Source organism: Delphinapterus leucas, chromosome 2 (genome assembly GCF_059928025.1).
Source record: "Delphinapterus leucas isolate spDelLeu-1000000601 "Yukka" chromosome 2, BTC_Dleu_Yukka2, whole genome shotgun sequence".
NCBI classification, from domain to species: Eukaryota; Metazoa; Chordata; class Mammalia; order Artiodactyla; family Monodontidae; genus Delphinapterus; species Delphinapterus leucas.
The window spans coordinates 103,086,119-103,107,586 of NC_143130.1; the positions used below are offsets into that span (position 1 = coordinate 103,086,119).

At 42.0% G+C, this 21,468-nt stretch overlaps 2 protein-coding genes across 3 annotated transcripts in view; both read left to right on the top strand.

Annotated features, from left to right (window-relative positions):
• The window catches only part of AQR (aquarius intron-binding spliceosomal factor), a 138,105-nt gene extending 118,743 nt beyond the window's left edge, over positions 1–19,362 (top strand). For both annotated transcript variants that reach the window (XR_016392136.1, XM_030762878.2), the window contains one exon: positions 18–19,362. The gene's annotated coding sequence lies outside the window, so the exon portion shown is untranslated. The remainder of the gene's footprint in view (positions 1–17) is intronic.
• ACTC1 (actin alpha cardiac muscle 1) overlaps positions 1,427–21,468 on the top strand; it is a 34,890-nt gene continuing 14,848 nt past the window's right edge. The window contains exon 1 of the mRNA XM_030762885.2: positions 1,427–1,535. The gene's annotated coding sequence lies outside the window, so the exon portion shown is untranslated. The remainder of the gene's footprint in view (positions 1,536–21,468) is intronic.

Sequence of the window (21,468 nt, forward strand, 5' to 3'; positions counted from 1 at the left end):
CATTTTTCTTTTTTCAGAAATGACTAGAGACTTGGCTTCAAAAAAGGATGAACAACGGCCCAGCGCTGACTCACCGCTCAGCTGCAAGTGCCTGGCCAAGAGGGAGGCCACAGGCATCCGCACAGGAGCGCATCCCACTAAGGTGGCGTGTGCTGGGGGGCGCGCAAAGCCTTCTCTTCTGCTTCTGGCTCACGGCCCAGGCTCTCCCCTGGGTCCCTTTCCCCTCCTCCTTGTCAACATTTTCTGCGTCTTCCAGTGCCAGAGGTCTTGAACTCTTCACTGCCCTCCCCAGGCCCATCCCAGTCACCATGCTCACCGGCCTCTTTTCGCCTCCACTCCTGCATTCCTGCGCGGGGCAGGGAGCCTGTGCTTGCCTCCTTTCCTTCCCACGCCCACCTTGGCCCAGCCGAAATGTTTCCTCCCTCCTTCCTTCGCTGTGGTGGAGAAGCTGTCCAACAGCATTTAGATGAAGACATCGCAAAGCACATATCCAATCCCAGTGGCCGTGCCCTGAGCTGCTCTGGTTAAACCCTGCCTGGAGCTTCGAACAAAGAGGACCTTTGCCATCACGGACGAACTAAAACGTCAAACATTTGACCACTGGGAGGAAAGTGGTGCACATACTGACAGAGACGTTCGCATTGAGAGAGGAGCTGTGAGAAAGCGCACCAGCTAAGGTCACCTGTATGGCATGTGCGCCGCGCTCTGCTAGGATGTTACCGACTGAATTTCTTTTCAAGCCTGGGAAGCTAGCACAGCCCCATTTAACAGCTCAACAGGGACAGTGTACTGATCCTGTGGCCATGTGTTTGCAGCATCTGAAGGATGCCAGCCATCCTGCAGCTTTCTAGTTGCTCAGGGTCAGCATCAATCATTACCTAGTAAGCTCCAAATGCTCACTCACCTGAACGTAGTGTGCTAATGAAATCTTGAAGTGGTGGAATTTATAATTGGGTATCTATGCTTCTCCCCAGTCATTTAAAAAAATTCATTCCCATACCTGGAGAGCCAAAGAAAGGCCATAATATACCTCTAGGCCACTGTCGTCACCACCACCTTTAGAATGAGTGAGAGGAAACCAATCAAGGGTCCCTCTCACAGCCCCTCACTGCTCCAGACCGCCTGCAGTGTATGTAATCCATGCAATTGGGGGAGTAAATTAAATAGAAGTTCTGTGCTATTGTTGATTTGAGGAAGCATCAAGGTGTCGCACAAAAGCTTCTTCAAACAGAAAGAGACTTTTATGAGGAAACTAGATACGAAGGCCTTCCCATGTCTTTGTCCCAGGAAAACAGAATGAAACTTGCCTTGTCCCCGGCTCCTGAGAAATAGAAGACCCATCGTGCCCGTGTTAGAAACGTGAAGCTGCAGGACTACTCAGGTTAACAAAATAATAATGACTCAGTACTTGAAGACAGTCTACAAATAAGTGCATCCTGTGAAGACCAAATCTGGAAACTATGATCCTTGAAGAAAACGTCAGCATTCGCACACAGATCCGTGCCTGCATGACAGAAGTAATTTGCACCATAAAGGTGGGTCCAAATAGACTTCATTCCCCATTCACACTGGTTGAGGGTTACCAGCAGCTTCTTCATGAGGCAGAACATGAGATTGATACTGGAATCCTCTGTATTCCCGTTACAGTACAGTAGGGTGTCGGTTGAAATTCTCCAAAAATACCCTTTGTCATTATCATTAGGTTTTGTCAGAGGTAAGCAACCCTTTTAGGCACAGTTATTTATAGACAGATAAATCTTACCCCATTGTGGAAAGAAGCCTTACATAAAAGAATACATATGTTATGATTCCACTTATATAAAATTCAAAAACACGGTCACTGGAATCTATGGTGATAGGAATCAGAACAATAATTGCTTGTGGGTATAGAGATTGACTGGAAGGGGCCTAAGAAAACTTTCTGGGGTGATAGAGGTGTTCTATATCTAGACTGGGGGTACTGGTTACATGGGTGTAAGCATTTTTCAAATTCATCAAGCTACACACTAAAATGTATATGCATCAGATTTGTAATTCTCAGGAAAATTTATAGAACTTTAAGTCAACCTAAAAGGAAAAAAATTACTCAAGCCCTTAGGTTACTGTAGTGGATAGCATTTTCTAGAATAGCCCCTTCATCAGAACACATCCTTACCTCTCAGGTTTTCAGTTGCCTCTTCCTTTTTTTCTTTTTTTTTTGCATTTTTTTTTTCATTTCTTACCCCCATCCCCCCACTCTTCCTTCCTAGCATCTGGAGATTTTCTTTCTTTCTTTTTTTATTTTTACAAAGACTTCTATACACTTATTAAAAAATACTCCTATTTTCTATCCAACATTTCTAGTTGTTTTTCCTAAGTTAGTTTAAGATTATCCTGGTATACTATCTGCTGGAACCAGAAGTCTTTACATTCTGTAATAACTTTGTAGTATCCTTTGCCTTGCATTTGAAATATATTATATATACATATTTATGTGTGTGTGTGTGTGTATATATATATATACACACACACACACACATATATATACACACACACACACACTTCTATGTAAAAAGTCTATCTTCTCTTTAGTAGCCTTGAGCTTCTTATCTTGGATTAAAACATGTGCTTTAAAACCATTGTCCAAAATCTGCTAGGGGACAAGCCAGGTTATATATCAGGGATACCTAAAGGCAGTCACCTATTATCAGTAGTGTCTGTCCCAATCCTATACCTGAATGTTGCTTACTGAGCAGCATGCTGCTGGGTAAAGCATTGAAAAAGAAAACAGAAAACACTGTCATGAAAACCAACATATCCTTTGGGAGCTGACAGATGGCTATATGTCATCTTCTATTCTTGTTTATCTTTTCTCCTTTGCCGTACATTTTTCTCCTGTGGTTAGGAGCCATGTTTAACTTCCCCCACAAATGTCCCATCTAATCTCTTTATTGAGTTTTAGAAAGTGATTGTTCCTAAATAATTAAAATTATATAAATCAACGTAAAAAAAATCCAGTCCCGTATGTGATATGATTTAAATGCCTCTAAACACAATGAAAATCAGTGTTGGGATCACCACTGCTATTTATACTTAGCTGTGTTCGCATGTGACGTTTAGAAATTCTTCATCTGCTTTGGGAATTTCCTGACTGCCGTAAATTTAAACTAACCATGATATCATCGCACTGAAATTCTCATTTGCACTGTAATATCTAAAGAAGGGAGAATGGCACCCAAACTGTGAAAATTGCTTCACTTATGTGAGAAGTGTGCATCTACTGATGGCATGTGTTAATCAGGATGTGAGATTGAAATATATTTACTGTGATGTTGGAGATTTTCCCACATAGATAATGATGATGATGGTGTGTGTGTGTGTGTGTGTGTGTGTGTGTGTGTGTGTGTTTGAGAGAGGGAGAGATATTAAAATATATATAGGTATGCTTATGAGAAAAAATACACATTATATATGTATGATATATATATGTATGTTTATAAGAAAATCATATTACTTGGATTCTAAGATGTACCTTTCTCTCTAACATTTATAACCATGTATACATTTTATAGAGTGGCTTCTTTTTCCCCAAATATCAATTGTTGAATTGATGGTGGATTTACAGTCGATAGCCTCCTAGTCATGGGAGTACTGTGTGCACACATGGAGAACTGAGACTTTTGGTGGAAGGGGTGGCATCCAAGCATGCATTTCATCAGCACCCAGATGCTCATACCTACTAAACCAGTGGGGAATTTCACAGAATCAACATTTTCTGTTTATCAGGTTGTGCTTTCTGGGGACTACTTCGAACATGCTTTTCAGATCATTCAAGCCTCCCCAAAATACCACATTTGAGAAATATTTATTTTAATTAAAGGGGAATTGGCTTGACCAACGTTTCTTCAAAGAAGTTAGGTTAAATGAACAAATGTGTAACCATTTTTATGGCATTTTAAGATATATAGATTGGATGCCTCTAAGAGAAACACGGATAGGTAGAAACAAGGAAATACATTTTAAAACTTAAGAAACTTGGAGAATAAATCTTCCACCTTTCAGTCAACCTGTTTTACAGTAGCAAGCACAGTGTCTTGCACATAGTTGATATACAAGTATTTATTTAATGATTGCAAATATTTATTTAGTGAATTATATTTAGCTGTCAAAAAAGAATAATTTCAATCTTTCAATGAAAAACAATCAGTCTGCAATGCTAATACTTTGCTTGATGCAGATATGATCTGAGATGCTTTTTCCAGTATCCTCTATTCATAGTATTGGCTGTTACATTAAAATGTAGATATAGCTGAAAATTCTGGAATGTATGCATGCTGAGAAGTGCATTTGGAAGACCTAAGACTTGGCCCCTTATTTGAGATTCATTTCTTCCACTCTAGTTAGGATTACTGAGTTACCGAACTGATTACTGAGTTGATGAAATCATGAGCAATATTGTTTTTTAATACAAACTTCATTAAGTTGATTCAGTAAAGTAATAAAAGTGATTAAAATGAAGTGTGGGCAATTTGCAAACACTAACTCTAAGTGGAAAATATAACTGTAGCAGAGCGTAGGTGGTGGCTTTTCTTATTTCAGTGTTTAGTCCTAACTGCCCAAAATATCTACCAGTATTAGCATAGCAGAAATAAGACCATATGCTAAAATAACGTAACTGCAGACCTCGCTGCTTTATATGTAAATGTGGGGACGCTTAGCTGTAATGCTGAACAGAAGAAAAAAACAGGCTGTTAAATTTCCAACAGTGATCCAGCTATTACAAGACTAGAAAAACTCTGCCAAGATCCAGCCATCTTTCCTAGTCTGTTGCTTGCAGAGCTGTGCATTCTCCAGTTCATTCAATGCAATTCATTCCATTCCTCCCATATTTTCAGAACTTTCTAATGAGATTGTTAGCTTTGATTCCTCCTCCACTTCCACATAATCTTTTTGGGGTTTTTTTGCGGTACGCGGGCCTCTCACTGTTGTGGCCTCTCACGTTGCAGAGCACAGGCTCCGGACACGCAGGCTCAGCGGCCATGGCTCACGGGCCCAGCAGCATGTGGGATCTTCCCGGACCGGGGCACGAACCCGTGTCCCCTGCATTGGCAGGCGGACTCTCAACCACTGTGCCACCAGGGAAGCCCCAATCTTTTTGGTTTCGTGGTTTGTTTTATTCCTGAAATATTAACAAAGCAAGTCAGAAGTGCATCTGATTCTCTATTTTGGAAAAAATTAGATTTTTAGCAGACATTTCATGTCACATCTTTTACTAGAATTTTCTCCTTTTGCCAGTTTTATAACCTATGTCACAAAAATATTACCCTTATCTTTATTCCGGCTCGATGGTCTGTAGCATATCCTGCAAAAAATAGCATGTGTCTTTTTCTCTTCTTTTACCCCTAGCCGAGTGCTCTCTGCTGTATGGCTATCCATGACCATGGGTTTCCATATGATTTAAATACGTTTGAAAAATGCAGTTCTATACAATGCAATAGCAAAAAATAATAATAATAATCTGATTTAAAAATGGGCAGAGGAATTGAATAGACATTTTCCAAAGAAGACATACAAATGGCTAACGGGTACTTGAAAAGGTATTCAACATCACTAATCATCAAGGAAATGTGAATCAAAACCACAATGAGATATCATCTCATACCTGTTAGGATGGCTGTCATCAAAAAGACAAGAGATAGGGCTTCCCTGGGGGCGCAGTTGTTGAGAGTCCGCCTGCCGATGCAGGGGACACGGGTTCGTGCCCGGGTCTGGGAAGATCCCACATGCCGCGGAGCGGCTAGACCCGTGAGCTATGGCTGCTGAGCCTGCGCGTCCGGAGCCTGTGCTCCGCAACGGGAGAGGCCACAACAGTGACAGGCCCGCGTACCACAAGAAAAAAAAAAAAAAGACAAGAGATAACAAGTTTTGGCAAAGACATGGAAGAAAGGGAACCCTTGTGTACCATTGGTGGGAATGTAAATTTGTGTAGCTACTATGGAAAACAGTATGGAGTTTCCTCTAAAAATAGGGGCTTCCCTGGTGGCGCAGTGGTTGAGAGTCCGCCTGCCGATGCAGGGGACACGGGTTCGTTTCCTGGTCTGGGAAGATCCCACATGCCGCGGAGCAGCTGGGCCCGTGAGCCACGGCCACTGAGCCTGCGCGTCCGGAGCCTGTGCTCCGCAATGGGAGAGGCCACAACAGTGAGAGGCCCACGTACCGCAAAAAAAAAAAAAAATTAAAAATAGAACTACTATATGATCCATCAGTTCCACTTCTGGGTATATGAAGGAAACAAATTGCTTTCTTGAAATATCTGCACCCCCATGTTCATGGCAGCATTATTTACAATAACGAAGACATGGAAATAACCTGTGTCCAACAATGGACGAATGGACCAAGAAGATGTGGTGTATGTATATATATATATACACACATACACAAGGGAGTACTATTCAGCCATAAAAATAAGGAAATCCTGCCATTTGCAACAACATGGGTGGACCCTGAGGGCATTATGCTAAGTGAAGTAAGTCAGACAAAGAAAGACAAATACTGTATGATATTTATATATGAAAACCAAGAGAAAATTAACTCATAGAAACAAAGCAGATTAGTGGTTGCCAGAGGTAAGGGGTAGAGGGTTGGAGAAATGGGTGAAGGTGGTCAAAAGATACAAATTTCCAGTTATATGATAAATAAGCTCTGTGGATATAATGTACAGCATGTACATTACTTTCAAATATACAGTGTTTATCTTGTTATATACAACTATAGTTAACAATACTGTATTGTATATTTTAAAATTGCTAAGAGAATAGATCTTAAAAGTTCTCATCACAAGAAAAGAATCTGTGAGGTGATGGATGTTAACTAAATATGTATTATTTCACAATATATACCTATATCAAATCATTATGTTGTACACCTTAAACTAATTCAATATTTTATGTCAATTTTAACTCAATGAAACTGAAAAATATAAAAATGCAGTTCTATTCCCCTCAGATTACTTTCAGCATCTTCTAGTTATGAGTTTTATTTCGCCAAGTCCATGATAGCTAGGAGATAATTCCAAGTTTATTTAATTTGTTGTCCACTAATGTGTGGAAATATATAAAGAACTTCCAAATGAAAACAGTGGCTATATTTTTCAGAGCTGTCTATAGTAAGGGACTCAGCCACTTTCAATGGTGTTTGGCAGAGACTCAAAGGCAGGTAGGAAGTAGAAAAGCTTCATAGTACAAAAAGGAGGAGGCGTCAGGTATGTGCTGATTGGAGGCTGTTCACCTGTGGAAGCTGGATGCAGGCTAGCTAGAAGAAGTGCAGCTTACGTGATTGGTCTGGGGAGCATATTTGACTTTCTCCGGTTGGTCCTGCACTGGAAGCAGGGATTAAAGGTAGGGAAGCTGGCAGTCTTTGCCCAAGTCCTGATCCTTCTGGGCTGATTGCTAGAGGTTGAGGTTTGGCTTCCTGGATAGGTTGCTGCAGACCTTGTGGGTCTATTGTCCTATATACTGTCTTACTTTACTATTGACTGTTTACATACTCATTTCCTCAAATGTCAGAGTTTTGGCTTAGTAGCTGTTTGAATCAGACCCAGGAATGGCTGGTAACTGGCTGGGTTCACTGGGACATGGCATGTGAGTTGGGACAGGTAATGGAGCACCCTGACGTCTGACAGCCAAATTCTACATAGTAGACAATGGACAAAGTAGCACAATGGGGGAACATATGTAATGACCCCAAAGACCTCCTTCAACTCTAAGAATCCCAAGATTCTGTGAGATAGTTGTTGAGAAATGCAGTCTTTCAACTCCTGCACAGCCACATAAGAATGGGCCTTGGCCCTGGAAACCTTCCTTAAGAAAATAAAAAGCCCTCACAGCCTGTGCTGGGCCTATTGCCTTGTGCGGAAATATCTTTTCCTGTTTTAGACTCAAATGTACTCCTTTTGTTCTGTGTAAGCCTGTGTGTCGTATGGCACCTGGTTAACTCCTCTACTGTAGCCATCACTGGTGAGGAGGGAATCGGGTCCTTCTCTTGCAGCAGGAGAAGGGTGTGTGCAGACCATCACCCTGCATCAGCTGCAGGGCGAGACCCACTGGCCATGGGGGAACCAATATGCAAACACTGAAGCTGATCTTGCTTTTTCTCTTCTCTATTTGAGGGAAACGTTGTTCCATCCAGTTCCTGCATGAATTGTGTCTTTCTTGGTGACTTTGAACCATGGAGTGGGTTATCACCCTGGGACTCCTCTCCTGGAGGTGACAGTGGGTGTCACTTGCCTGATAGCTGTCATCAAGGAAATCTGGCTGTAGGAAGAGGGAACCCAGCCATGAGAATAGGATTCCAGAGGAAGATTTAAACCCTAGTTCTTAGAGCACTACCAGGTACCTAGTATGTAGATGAATGAAGGGAGGACTGAGAAGAAGAAAAAAATCAACCTTATCCAGCAACTTATGAGGATAAAAAACGGTGCTAGATCTGGACAATAAGGTTCTCAGCCAGAACCCAGGCACTATTCATAGAACAAGAACATGAGGTCCTGCTTGATGCTGAGCTACTCGAAATTCCTCATTAGAAATTAAATGGGCCCCAAACAACTATGTGAAACTGCGGCTGCCAGGCAACATCACAAGCCATGGCTCTCCATCAGGCCCAGGGCCGAGCTGCCTGCAGGAGACTGTTGAGATTGGGTTATTCGTGCTGCTCCGCCCAGCACGCACCCTCTCTCCTTGACTCCTTTCCAGAGTCTTCCTGTGCCTCCAGAGCATCCACCAGATCCTCAGACCTTTTATTCAAATGTCTCATCTCTCCACCTCCCCTGGTTTCTCCCTGAGGTCTTCTGCCACCAGCCCATCGGAGGGGCAGCTACCCTCCTCTCACACTCACCCAGAGTCCTTTCTTTCCACTTGTCACCACTGCTGCCCTTTCTCTTGTAACCAACGTCCTTCTTGGAAGCTATCGTACCCTCTTCCTTCCTCTAAATCCTGTCATCTCACAGTTTAAATCCTTTGATATCTTCTAATTTCTCTTAAGATAAAGACCAACACCCTTAACAAGGCCACGTGAGGCCCTGAGTGAGCTGGCCCTTGCCAACAGCGTCAGCTGAGCATGAATAAGTTCCCACGACGCACATGGATTTATGTGGTAGAGAGTTTATCTTTAACCTAAACGAACATGCTCCCTACTGCCAGGCATAGAGACCTCCACCTCAGATTCTTGAGCCTTACACTCACGCAACAAGCATTTATCAAGTGCATACCTGACACAGGACACTGAGGATATAGCAGTAGAAAAAAACAAAAAAAGCAGGTATGATCCTTGCCCCTCAAGGAGTTAAGACTCTAGCCCATTGGCTCTCAAACTTCAGTTTGCATCAGAATCACCCTGCGGGCTGCTTAAAACCCGGCCCCACCCCCAGAGTTTTCTGACTAAGTAGGTCTGGAGTGGGGCTGGAAGATTTGCATATTCCTAACAAGTTGATAGACTGATGCTATTGGTCCACAGCCCACACTTTGAGAACTCCTGCTCTAGGAAGGCATAAAGGTAAAACACAATTAATTACACAGTACTTTCTTTACTTACAGTATGTGCTGAGGAGAAGCATAGGGTATTATGGTCTAAGTTAGCCAAGGCTTCCTTGAGAAGTCATTGAGCTGAACCTTGGGAATGAACCAGAATGGGATGGATGAAAAAGGAGAGGGAGTAAGGTCATTCTAGGCAGAGGGCCTTTGTGAAGTTTTGATGCATTTGGAGAATTGAAAAAAGGCCTTGGTTGGAGGTCAGAACAAGAGTGAGAGCGTGCTCTCAGATGAAGTTGGACTCTTACCTTCCTTTACCAATCTGCTTAACAGGTGGTGTTTCCTGCTGGTCAACTAACAGAACACTTCTCGACCGAGGATGCACATTGGAATCACCTGGGGAACTTATAAAACTGCTAATGCCTAGAAATTCTGATTTAATTGGTCTAGGTCGGGACCTGGATTTTGATAATTTTTAAAATCTGCCCAAGTGATTCTACTTCGCAGCCAGGGTTGAGAATCTAAGAAGATTGCAATTTCCATCTTTTGTATCCCTTCTCCAAAGGACTTAGGATTTCTTAGGATTTTCTTCTTTTCCAGTAGCTTGACATATTCTTGAATACGAATTCTTCACTCTTTAAGATATATCCCCTGGGATCCATTGTAAGATGAGAGAATGCAACACAAAATTCACTAGTAGTTTCTTAAGCAATCAACAAAGTAAAAATGGAAACAGGAGAGAAAAAGACTGATTTTAGTCAGCTGAGAATATCATTTTAAGTGTGGTCATTGGCTTTTAGGCCATAGAATTTCTGTTTGAGGTTGAAATTTTCCACAATTTAATCTTATTTCAAGTAAACGTTTTGTTGTTGCTCGTACTTGTAGTTATAAACATCTAGAGAGAAGGACTATGTCTTATAGAGTCAGATATTTCCCACATAACATAATTTTCAATGACCGAATAAAAAGTTAATGTAGAAGTGGTCATTATTTTATATTTCTATCCCCATTTACGTGTAGGCTCATGGTTTTTCCCCATTACACTTCTTTAAGGGAGACCAATATTATTCCACTCTCCCCTCACACTGTCACTGCAGCCAATGAACACTTATTAAGGGAAAGAAGAGAAGGAAGGAAGCCTGAGAGAATGGGAGCAGGGAGAGGAGAGAAAAAGCACCGAGAGCAAGGGTGACCTTAGGATCCTGCCCACATGGCAGGAAAGGAGAAGCAAGGGGGCCATCTGTGGGTGGAGTGTTGAGGCACGCCGCACACACTGCTTCATTTTATCCTCCCAAATACCCTGTATGATGGGTACTATTATTCTCATTTTGCCCACAAGGAGCCAAGACTGAGAGAGTTTAACGTCACACATTTTTTACTCCATGCTAGACACTGTGTTAAGTGCTTCCCATGAATTATTTTCTTAAACCCTTACAACTGCTTGAGTTGGGCACCACTATCCCCTTTTTACAAAGAAATCATTTTGGAGAGGCAAAATCGCCTACCTGATCATACATACCTAATCAGGGGAGCAAGTGGGATTTGAACTCAGGCAGGACCTTCTCACTCCACTTCCAGGCTCTTCATACTGTGCTGCTCCACATGCAGAAGCTGGGAAGGATGTGGTTCTCTATGACCCAGGGTCCCTGGCGTTTTCAGTGATACCGCACTGCAGAGGAAGAATATGTTTGAAGCGTAGAAAAAGGAAGGTCAGTCAAGGAAGGACTTAAGGAGGAACAGGGGGAAGACTTCCCTGGTGGTCCAGTGGCTAAGACTCCACGATTCCAACGCAGGGGGTGCAGGTTCGATCCCTGGTCAGGAAACTAAGATTTCACATGCTGTGCAGAGCGGCCAAAACTAATAATAATAATAAAATAAAATAAATAATAATAAAATAAAAAGCATTTGAAAATTAACCTATCTATGTGGACTGACAAAAATTTTTAAAAAGAAGCAACAGGGAAGATGAGACACTAGAAGACACTGGTTGACACTTATGAATGTTGTCTCCCTGGGACGACCTGTGTGGAGCTACATACCTGGCTCCGAGCAGAGGACAAAAGGGAGAAAAGTCACGACTTCTGTTCTTAAAGACTCAAGAGAGGATGTAAATGGATATTATGTGCATGAGAACACAAATGGAAAAGGGACACCTTGTAAATAACCCCAGTTAAAAATGCACATGTGCTAAGGGCACTGTGGAAACTGGACCAAGGACCTGGAACCAGGGAGTGTAAGCTGGGACTGGAGGTGGGTTGGTGGGAAAGAAGGGGTGAGCAGGAGAAATGCTTTGAAGGTGACTGTGTGAGGAGCAGAGGATGTGGACTTTGCCAGGGTGGGATGTACTAGTCAACAATTTAGCCAAGATGTGTCAAAAGGTGAGGGCAGTGGGGTCACAGAGTTGAAAGGCTGGCAGACCTCGCTAGAGTCCTTAGAACTGTTGAGTGTTAATGAAGAGTCCTACTCAACAGGCCAACCAACCTTCTCCAACCAGAGTTGGAAAAGACCTTAGAGGTCATCCGGTCTGCTGCTACTCAAAGTGTGGTCCTCAGAGCCTGTTAAGGATGCAAACGCTCAGCGCCCTCCCACTCCTGAATTAGGATCTACGTTCTTGGGTTTTTTTTTGCGGTACGCGGGCCTCTCACTGTTGTGGCCTCTCCCGTTGCGGAGCACAGGCTCCGGACGCGCAGGCTCAGCGGCCATGGTTCACGGGCCCAGCCGCTCCGCGGTACGTGGGATCTTCCCGGACCAGGGCACGAACCCATGTCCCCTGCATCGGCAGGCGGACTCTCAACCACTGCACCACCAGGGAAGCTCAGGATCTACGTTTTATCAAGATCCCCTGGTAATTGTACAAACATTGAAGTGTATGAAGCACTGAAGGAGAATTCATCAGGGATAACAGCTCTTGCCTCCTGTCAGTGTGCAAAAGAACTGTGCCCAGAATGCTAAGGAACCAGAATTTCGTTGAAGAGGGAAGAGGCTTTTTCATGCATCTTGTTGTTTAATGCTTCCCTAACATTGCCTGGTACTGCTAGAATATTGAACTTCATGAGAGATGAAAGGTGAGCCCTAACCCGTGGAACAGTAAAAGATGCGGTTTAGCATCCTACAGGTCTAACGTCAGTGATTTCAGGATACTTCAGCCAGCTGATCCTGGTTCCTGCGACCCTATTATGAAGCACAAAACCCCTACAAAGGCCAGAGAGTAGAGGCCCCTGGGAAGAGTGGTCTGAGGAATGAGAAGGGAGCCCGGTGTGACGCAGGTGATCCAGAGAGCCAGACTTGCCTCCCAGTCTCTTGGTGGTGGTTAAATATTTCAAGCTGGGGGTAGCTTGAAAGCAGCTGTGGTGGGAATCTTTATACCACAGAAATCAACAAATGCTAACAAATCCAGGCTTTCTTTCTTTCAGAGAGCCAGTTTAGCAGCACACCACTGTGGGAGAGTACAGGTGGGAGGAGAAAAAGTCCAGGAGTTAGTACATGTAAAGTGTGGAGGGAGAAATTCAGGGAAGAAGACAAGTGAACTCCTAGGAAATGATGCTACTAGAGGTCCCTCATTCCAAACTCCTGGTAGTAACTGGGATTCATCCACTAGCCGCACTTCTAAAAGTCCTTTTCACAGGGCTGTCTCAAGAGTGGGAGTTCATTGAAGCTTTGAAGGAAGTGAAAAGGTGTGAACTAATGTGGAGAATTAAGTCATGAGCTGACCAGAGAAACATATAAAGATGGCTGGGCAGCTAATGCTCTATGTGGGTAAAATGTCCCGGTAAGTTTTCATCTGCTGGGGTATAAGCCCAGAGAAGGTGCATGGTGGGTTCATCTAGGATGGGGGCTTTTTGTCAAACACATGGATGTGTGTTTCATTCTTATTATGTTTGCATCCAAACCAGTCTTTTCTGGTGACCTAGATGTACCCCTTGTGCTCCTGATATTATCATTACTTCTGGTTAAAAAACAAGTTTCTGATAAAGAAGCGTGTCATTAGAATGCATCTCTCTCTCTCCTTTTAATTAAGTTGTCAAATGCATTTAATAAACCATATCCCCAAACATCTCTGCTTCAGCCAGGCCGCGTTCCTTAGTTTCCATTGAAAATGTCTTGAACTTTCCCACCTCTAAAGCTTTGCTTCTTCTGTGCCTCTTGTTTGAGATGCCACTCCCTTTCCTGTCCTCCTTGTCAACTCTACTCAAACCTCAAGACCGAACACTACCTCCTCCAGGAAGTCTTCCCTGATCACTCCAGCCTGTAGTAAACTCTTTCTCCATTCAACACTAACTGTCTGGACGATGTCCTTGGGGATTGTGTCTTCTATTTTTTCAAATGAATATCAGGAGGTATGGTCTATCTATTGCAGAGTTCCAACTATGCAGAGTTATGACAGTCAACAGTTGCCTTCAGGAGGGCACTTGATAAAAATAATACACATTTTCTGCCTTCACAAATCTTCTCTCCACCGTCAAGTTCCTCAGTAGTCTTCTAAGCATGCCTCCCCTGTGCCAGTTATCATTCTTCTCTGTTTGTTGCTCTAAAACTAGACATTGTGACAATACCAGTGGCACCGCTGCCCTTCCTTTCATCATACCAGCCAGCTCAAGCCGGCAAAAAAGGATCAACTGACTTTGGTTCCAATCTAAATCTTTGCTTTTAGATGATCAAATAACATAAACCTAATTTAAGTAAACAAGAATAATGCGTTTTTATAATACAATAGGCTTACCCTTACTGGGGCAAAGGAAAAAAAGAAATACCTTGATAATCCCAACTGAGTCTCTAATTAGCTAAACAGAAAGGAATATAGTTTTGAGAACTGGGAGAAGGGAGCAGGGCCAATATTCCCAAACCCCCTTCCTGGCACCCCCGTGGCTGCACAGTTAGGTAGTAGGGAGGCCTGATCATGTAGGCACCTTTCTTACAGGTACAGAGATTTTCCTTGAAGAGAGGATTTTTTTTTTGCCTCCTGGTGCCTTATGAAATACTAAGACTGGATCGTGTCACACATGGACATGACCAGATCTCTGGAAGAGCTAATTATAAACATGCTGTTTATTTTCTAGGCCTCGTGTCATCTGGTTTTCTTTTCATTTATATGAAATAGGAGACATCAGCTTTGAAGACTTGCTGACACTTTAATGAAAAGAACTTTGGTTGCTTTTTATTTCTGTTTCCATGCAGTCCCTAAATTGAATATCTCAAATTCACTTTGGAGGTGAGATTCACATCTTACTTTCTACTAGAGAAAATCCACAAATTAGCACAGGATAGGAATCTCTCCCTGACTCCGAAGGCAGGGCAGAGGGACAAGTCCAGTACAAGTCTCTGATACACTCATGATTTCCCCTCCTTTGTTTGGCCAAGGTTAAATTGTTCTATATTGTACTGACACAATGTTATACATAAACACCCAGGTTACAAACCCCTTCCTTCCCTTCCCCCAATTTACACATACCCTAATTTTTTTTCAGAGCAACTCAACAGAATCTGGAGATAATTTATCACAGGATAAGAATTCTTTCTCAGTTCATTGCTCAGAAAATTTATAATCCTTTGGTGGTTTTTCAAGACCATCAAAGAAGTAAGTTGAAAATAAGTAAAAGCAAAGGCAACTAAATTCTTAAATAGTTTTTTTCACATTCAAATATCCTTAAGAGTCAAAATATAGAATAAAACTTCCTCCTTAAAACAGATAAAAATAACATTCTTAAAAACTGTTGTATTTTTCTTAGCTTCACTCAATCAAAACTATACCTCATTAGCAGGCTGTGAGGGAGATAATACACTATGGTTCCTGGACTTTGGAAGCCAACATTTCAAAAGAAGAAAACGGATAAGCACAAAGAAGTTATTAAAGACATCTGACTGAAGTGCATGTGTTTATGACCTACAATAAACATAGAACAAGCAACCTGTATCCGTTAGAAGATGGGAGAGCAGGGGCTGGCTAGGGGTGACACACAGGAAGGAGTGTTGGGAATCAAGTTGGCTTGGCGTTGTGCTGGAAAGATCTTTTGAAAGGGAATGCCTACAGAGATTAGAAGAAAAGGAGAAATGATTTGGCAGGAAAGATTAGAGATAATACTTATGTAGGTCTTCTTTAACTTATTGTACTAATGTTTTCTAGTTTTGTGTACAGAGGTCTTAAATATCTTTAATTGGCTTTAATCCTAGGTATTGATGTTTTCTGATGCTATCTTAAATGGCATATTTTATTTATTTAAAAAATTTTTTTTATTTAAGTATAATTGATTTACAATGTTGTGTTAATCTCTGCTGTGAAGCAAAGTGACTCAGTTATACACATATAAACATTCTTTCTTATATTCTTTTCCATTATGGTTTATCACAGGATATTGAATATAGTTCCCTGTGCTATACAGTAGGACCTTGTCATTTATTCATTCTATATATAATAGTTTGCATCTGCTATCCCCGAACTACCAATCCTTCCCTCCCCCACCTCCCTCCCCCTTGGCAACCACAAGTCTGTTTTCTATGTCTATGAGTCTGTTTCTGTTTTGTAGACAGGTTCATTTGTGCTATATTTTAGATTCCACATGTAAGTGATATCATATGGTATTTGTCTTTCTCTTTCTGACTTACTTCACTTATTATGATAATCTCTAGTTGCATCCATGTTGCTGCAGATGGCATCATTTCATTCTTTTTTATGGCTGAGTAGTATTCCATTGTATATATATACCACATCTTCTTTATCCATTCATCTGTCAATAGACATTTACATTGTTTCCATGTTTTGGCTATTGTAAATAGTGTTGCAATGAACATTGGGGTGCGCATGTATCTTTTTGAATTATAGTTTTGTCCAGGTATATGCCCAGGAATGGGATTGCTGGATTGTATGGTAATCCGATTTTTAGTTTTCTGAGGAACCTCCACACTGTTTTCCATAATGGCTGGACCAATTTACATTCCCACCAACAGTGTAGGAGGGTTCCCTTTTCTCCACACCCTCTCCAGCATTTGTTATTTGTAGACTTTTTGATGATGGCCATTCTGACCTGTGTGAGGTGGTACTTCATTGCAGTTTTGATTTGCATTTCTCTAATAGTTAGTGATGTTGAGCATCTTTTCATGTGTGAAATGGCATATTTTAAATTTTTTAAAAAATTGTTTATTGCTGGCATGTAGAGATAGAGTTGATTTTTGTATATTGTCCTTTAATTCACTGACTTTGTTATATTCATTTATTAAATTAGTTTGGCTATAAATCGTTTCATATTTTTTACACTCACTATTATTACAGCTTTGTTTTTTCCTTTCCAATTCTTATATCTTTGACTCTATTTCTTGCCTTAGTGCACTGCTTAGGATCACTGGTATAATGTAGAATAGAAGTGATGCTACCAGGCATCTCTGTCCTCTTTACAGTCTCAGGGAACAAGACATAAATGTGCTGTCTGCTTTAGCTTTGATGTAGATACTCTTTATTAGACTAAGGGTTTTCTTCCTATTCTTTATTTACTAGGAGCTTTTATTATGAATGGGTGTTAACTTTTATCAGATGTGTTTTCTGCATATATTGGATGGATCACGTGATTACTCCCGTCTTCTGTTAATGTGCTGAATTACACAAACTGATTTTTAAATGTTAAACCAACCTTGCATTCTTTTGTTCTCTGTGCTTTAGTTCTCTATCTTAAAGCTCGTTAATCCTTCCTTCAACTGTGTCAATCTGCTTCTAAGTTTATCCCAGTTATTATATTTATTATGTGCTTTAGTTTTACAATTTCATGTCTTTCTTTTTCATAGATTCCAATTCTTGGATGAAATTCTCCATTTTGCCATTTATTTTCTTGAACATATTAATCAGTTTTTTAAAAAATATACTTAACATTCATGTCAGATAACTTCAGTGTCTGGATCTCCTGATGGTCTCTTTCCATTGCCTATTTTTTTTTTTCTTGTGGGTTTTCGATTATTTGGTCTTGCCAAGTACTCTTTTATTACATACCAGACATTATGTATGAAAAACCGTAGAGATTATTTAAAGCTCTGTAGTATATCTTCCTCCAGAGGTTATTAACTTTTGATTTTGACAGATAGGGTAAAGGCCGGTCACTTTAAACTATCCTGGGACGGAGCTGACTCAAAGTCTGTTTACTGTCAGTCTGGCTTTACTCCTGAGGAATACCTCCCTGTGGGTCTTGGCTGAGGCCCGGACTTTTACCTGGGCCAGTCTTCCTTGGCACAGCCTATACTCCAACTCTGCCTCTCCCCGACCCCAGCCCACGGAGACTGTTTTCTCTGCTCAGTTCTTAGCTTCTGGCTGCCACCTTCTTCTCAGCTTCTGCTGTAGCTGCCATTCCCCACCCCTGACAAATTGGCAAAGGCCTCAAGGGGAAAAGCGGCAACAAATATCGGGCTACGCTCTTTTTTTTTTTTTTTTTTTGCGGTACGCGGGCCTCTCACTGCTGTGGCCTCTCCCGTTGCGGAGCACAGGCTCTGGACGCGCAGGCCCAGCGGCCACGGCTCACAGGCCCAGCTGCTCCGCGGCATGCGGGACACTCCCGGACCAGGGCACGAACCCGTGTCCCCTGCATCGGCAGGCGGACCCTCAACCACTGCGCCACCAGGGAAGCCTCCAGGCTACACTCTTTACTTCCCTTCTCTCTGATGATCTTGGCCCCTAAAGTCTTCCCTTCCTTGATAGTTCTTCAGTGCCGTCAAATAAATTTTTTTTTAATGCTTTATCCAACTTTCCTAGTTGTGTTGGATGGGAACATGCTAGTCCATCATAGCCAGTGTGGAGGTTTATATCATTCGCAATTAAATGTTCATTGACAACACAGAATCAGAGGAATTTTTCAGGTGGGAATGGTTTTCTGTGAAATGTCACTGTGTCAATAAACCTTATGTTAAAAAGTCTTAACTCCTCGGCTGTTTAAATTGAGGAGGTACAACAGGGAGGTCAGAAATGTAGCTATACTTTCATTTTTTTTCTCTGAAATGAAATGATGTGCCTATTTTATCTGTTAAGTTGGGTTCTCAAGCGACCGTACATGGTAATGGTCTAGGGGTTTTTTTGTTTGTTTTTTTTGTTTGTTTGTTTGTTTATAGTTGTAGCTCGTGGACTGTAGATCGCAGGCTCAGTAGCTTTGGCACATGGGCTTAGTTGCTCCACAGCATGTGGGATCTTCGGACCAGGGATCGAACCCATGTCCCCTGCGTTGGTAGGTGGATTCTTAACCACTGCACCATCAGGGAAGTCCCGTAATGGTCTAGTTTTTAAACCAGATATTTCATGCATTATTTTCTTTGCACACTTATGAAAGCCTAAAGGAAAGACATATTATTTCTCAAACTATAGACCATTCTACTTGAGCTGCTCCAACTAATATATTATAAATTCATAAGAAGTAGCATTGAGAGGAACACTAGAACAGTCTAAGACATAGGAGAATACAAAATATGTTCAATTTGAAGCATGGAACTCAGACTTCTGCCCCCAAGAGATTGTGATTCCACAGATTTGAAGTAGGAAATTTCCAGATGATTCCTTTGCAGGTAATCTGAAGATATACTTTGAGAAACACTAGTTTGTAGATTTAACCCTAGTAATTCCCAAGGTTTACTGTTACTCAACTGTGTTATATTTGTTTCATGAAAACAAGAAACTGGTCTGAAGTTTTTGGAATTCCATGTACATTTAATTTTTAATGTGATTACTGTCCAAAATAGTATTCATTGCACTAGTATAGTGTAATACTTAAGTGTATGAGTTTGGGAATCAGATTGCCTAATGTTTCAAATTCTAATCCCGTCCTAAATAGCTGTGTGACTTTGGACAAGTAACCTAACTTCTCTGAACCCTGGTTGGGGATTAAATTGTTGAAATATATGCAATGCGTTTATCATTGATAAAAGCACTTTTAAAATACTAATTATTACAACAACCTTGTGAGTAGATGGCATAATTTTTCTTGCTTTCCTAGTGGGGAAATTTAAGTCTAGAAAATTTGAGTAAACTATTTAAGCTGAAGTAGTTACGGAGTGGTAGAGGCAGTGGTGAGGCTCAGGTCTTTATGAGCCTATTCATTGGCTCGTACTCTAAACTTCTTCCCACTATCCAATGTCCCCGACACCCACACCACCTGGTGGGTATAAATGTTATCTCAAGAAACATTTTCCCTAGCTCAGTGCCACTCGGAGTGTTTCTTCAGCATCAGTATCATGCAGGAGCATTTTAGAAATGCAAATACTCATGCCCCACCTCAGGCTTACTGAATCAGAAACCCTAGGGATGGGACCCAGCAATCTGAGGTTTACCAAGCTCTCTGGGTGATTCTGCTGTAAGTTTGAGAAGCACACAAGTAGATCAGTGGTTCTCATCTTTGGCTAGTCATTAGCATTACCTGAGGAGCTTCAAAAAAAAAAAGAAAGAAAAAAACCCCAGATGCCAGGTGCAACCAGAACAATTAAATCAAAATCTATGGAGGCAAGACCCAGCTATCAGCTCCCCAGGTGATTCTGTGTTTGGACAAGATTGAGAACAACTGGCCTAGATTTTTGTCTGCTAGATAGCCCCTATCCACAAAACTGATAGTTCCTTTATCCCTTACATACTCCCGCCTTTTTTAGGTTCCCAGCAGTCCCTGGGGATATCTCGTAGATGCTCAGGGTAAAGTATGGACTATGCTCTCTGGCTACTGCCATGCCTAGTCTACCCTGGCCATCATTTGCACAGCCTGTGCCACTTGCTCCCAGCTGCCAACATCCCAGCCTCATAGATGCCTTGTCCCAGTGCTGCGTCTCAGGCTAAACACCATTCACTGCTCAGTGGTGGATCTGGACCAGAGCAGGAAACTGGCTTCCCACCCTCTAAAGTTCTGCTCTTTTATTGTGGGATGGCTCTCTTTGTTTGCAAAATAGGCCTTTCAGTTCAAGGTGTTCACCTGCTCCTGGAGTAGCTCAGCTGGGATTTTTTTTTTTTTTTTTTTTTTTTTGCAGTACGCGGGCCTCTCACCGCTGTGGCCTCTCCCGTTGCGGAGCACAGGCTCCGGACGCGCAGGCTCAGCGGCCATGGCTCACGGGCCTAGCCGCTCTGCGGCATGTGGGATCCTCCTGGACTGGGGTACGAACCCACGTCCCCTGCATCGGCAGGCGGACTCTCAACCACTGCGCCGCCAGGGAAGCCCAGATGGGATGTTTTAAAGAGCTACCATGCTGTTAATCAGGAGCATCTCTCCTGTCCAATCTTCAGGTCCTATTGCTGAGCCTGCTCGTTGTGCCAGGTTCCACCTTAAGTAGGGATAAACCCTCTTTCTGGAGCTCCTCCATCACACTGCGGTTTGCCTGCTGTCACCAGCATCTTATTCATCAGACCTGCCCATGGATGTTGGAACCGCTTCAGCCTAAATGGCGCCTAACTGCACCTGCCATATCTATAAATTGGGCCAGCCAATATTCTTGCTATAAATATAGGGAATGAGATATATTTAGTGAGGCTAGTATTTAAATTGCATAACTATGGTAACATGAACATAGGAACTAATTCATTCAGAATCAGACTGAATGGAAAACTGAAAAAACTGGATTTTGGTGGGTGTACCTTATATTTTATTTTCAATACTTTTATATTTTGAGATAATTGTAGATTTGCATGCAATTATAAAAAAACAATTGAGAGAGCCCGCATAACCTTCATCTAGTTTCCCCCAGTGGAACTAACTATGGAACCATATCACAGCTAGGAAATTGGCACTGATACAATCCATCAACGACATTCAGAGATCACCAGTTTTAGTTTTACATGCGTGTGTCTGTGCTCATGTGTGTGTCTGTGCATGTATTTAGTGCTATGTAATTTTATCACACACATAGATTGATATGGCCACCAAACTACAGAACATTTCCATCACAAGGATCTCTCATGCCACCCTGCTGACACCACCCTGGTGGGAGAATAGGAGCATTGCCTGCTTCCAACAGGGAGGAAATGTTAGAG